This window comes from Beta vulgaris, chromosome 7 (assembly GCF_026745355.1).
Source record: "Beta vulgaris subsp. vulgaris cultivar EL10 chromosome 7, EL10.2, whole genome shotgun sequence".
Taxonomy (NCBI): domain Eukaryota; kingdom Viridiplantae; phylum Streptophyta; class Magnoliopsida; order Caryophyllales; family Amaranthaceae; genus Beta; species Beta vulgaris.
In genome coordinates, this window is record NC_079208.1 from 39,937,225 (window position 1) to 39,939,514 (window position 2,290).

The window sequence follows — 2,290 nt, forward strand, 5'->3', positions numbered from 1 at the left end:
GCAATTAAATGATCGATCTTGCTCGAATGTAACTCCTAAAGCATGGATAAATTTTAATATACAGAAAATTTGATGATTTCTAGTTCTAAACTTGAATATCCTTTTTCTCTCTCTCGTTTTCCAAGTAAGCGTCCAAGACGAATCGCCTGGCGCCTCTCCGAAGGCGCGCGCCTCCTTGCGTCTCTCGTAGGGTGCTTCGCCTAGCTCTTCTGATGAGGTTTTTCTCACTTCGTCGCCTAGGCGCTCCAAGGCCCGCTTTCTAAAACTAAGGGATCAATTAGCGCGTGTTTTTGTTTATAGAAAAAACTCAATGTTCAATAAGGATAGTAAATTGTGATGCTCTCTTGGCGCTATGCTTACTCGGAGGATTATGAGAATTTGAATTGATAACTAATAAGAAAGGCAATCACACTTTACCCAGATAGTTGGAAATTGGAAGACCTTGCCCTAGGCATGTTCTGTGGTGTTGATTCCTTTTTCACTAGTTCACTGAATTGTGTATTATTCATTTGACTTTGTCTGAGGTGAAAACACATTCTGTTGTGTGTTCACTGCTTTATGGCACAAATATTTCTTGAAATTGTATTTTGCTGTCTGGGTTTTTATTCTTTGGAAGCTCTTGGAAGCTTATGGAAAACCTCCTCATTGGAGACTTTTCACTGTTTAACTTTTCATGTGGGATGGTCAATATACGTTACTCTCACATTTACTCTACATGGTCCCACCAATTTTGTGTTTTATCAATTTCACCCAATCGAAAATTTACAAAGCAATCCAAATTCCAAACTCAATGGGGCAACCTTATGGGGATGAAATATTCTTTGGCCGATCTATGTAACAACCTAAGAACATGTTTAGCTCAATGTTTTTAGGCTCTAAGATACGGAATCAAATTCCCTTTCTTTTTGTCTGGGTCTGCCTCTCCTCAATCCATCACCATTATTTGGTGATGATTGGATTTCCCTTTACCTTTCCTTTCCCCTAAGTAACAAGTTTTGTTACTATTTCACCCCTCCATTTGATTCCATTCCCTTTCATTCAATGACTTGAACTCTTTATTTTTTTGCTATTCTCCTACTTTAGCTTCGTCATTTACTTTCTAATTGGAATTGCTGTACAGGGACTATTTGCTTTCCCCACCAAAAATTTATTGGTCGGATGTAATATAATGCTTTATTTGGTTTCTTCAACTTGTGGGCAGGTTGTCTCAAGAAGAACTCATGGCAGAGTTGCCCTCTTTCTTACCAGCTCTTTTTGATGCATTTGGAAATCAAAGTGCTGATGTCCGCAAGGTAAAAAAGTCTCCGGATCTTCTTTTTTTCAAAATTTTTGGGTGGGGGTCGGATTTCCCTTTACCAAAAGTCTCAGGGTTTAGGGTTTAGGGTTTTCGAAACCTACATCTTCGGATCCTTCCCCCCTCAGATGAGTTGAAGATGTTATTTTCTGATGTCTCACCTTTAAATAATTCTCTTACAGACAGTTGTATTCTGTCTGGTGGACATCTATATCATGCTCGGGAAAGCATTCCTGCCATATCTAGAGGGACTTAATAGTACCCAATTGCGCTTGGTAATAATTTATGCTAACCACATCTCACAAGCTAGAACGGGAGCCCCTATAGATGCTAGCCAATGATGTCTTCAGTATGGAGTTTTGATAGTGTTCCAAATTCATTGTTGTGTATTTTGTGTATGGTGTGAAAATGCAATTCGTTTGTGTGGGTGTATCCATTTGTGGCATTATGGTTTAGAAATATAGTTTTTGGTGTCCACCCTCTTGTTTGACGCTGGTGGGAGGTGGTTATGTGGTGGTGAGTGGAAAGAAATTGTATGAATTGTTTTTCTTGTCAATATTAAATTATTCTTTCGAATCATAGTCTGCTTTGAAGTTTGAGGTTCTTCGGAATGTATATACCTGTTCGTTAGTTGTTCATTCATTTACAAGTGCCTTTGGCTTGTGTTATTATCTCATTTGATCGACGTAGATTTGTTATTATCTTGTTTGATCGATGTAGATGTTTGTCATAGTATTGAGGTAACTCATGGCATATTAGTATTGAGGTAACTCGTGGCATATTAGGGTTATATTGAAAGGTACTATTGTGGATGCAATCTAAAGTTTTTACGTTGAATTAATGAGGCAGGTTGGCCTTCGACTCGCCCAACCATAGTAACTCATGACACTTCGTACTATTTCGCTTGGTTTAACTAATTTTGTACTAGCTTTGTTTCTTTTTAAATTTGCAATAATATGACTTATGCTTGGTACTCACAATTTTGACTAGAAATAT

The 2,290-nt window shown here is 38.0% G+C and overlaps 1 long non-coding RNA gene across 1 annotated transcript; it reads left to right on the top strand.

Annotated features, from left to right (window-relative positions):
- Window positions 1-1,124: 1,124 nt before the first annotated feature.
- On the top strand, window positions 1,125-1,873 carry LOC125499624 (uncharacterized). Its single transcript, XR_007276584.2, has 2 exons — window positions 1,125-1,292; window positions 1,477-1,873. It is a non-coding gene; the product is annotated as an uncharacterized LOC125499624 (long non-coding RNA).
- Window positions 1,874-2,290: the final 417 nt, after the last annotated feature.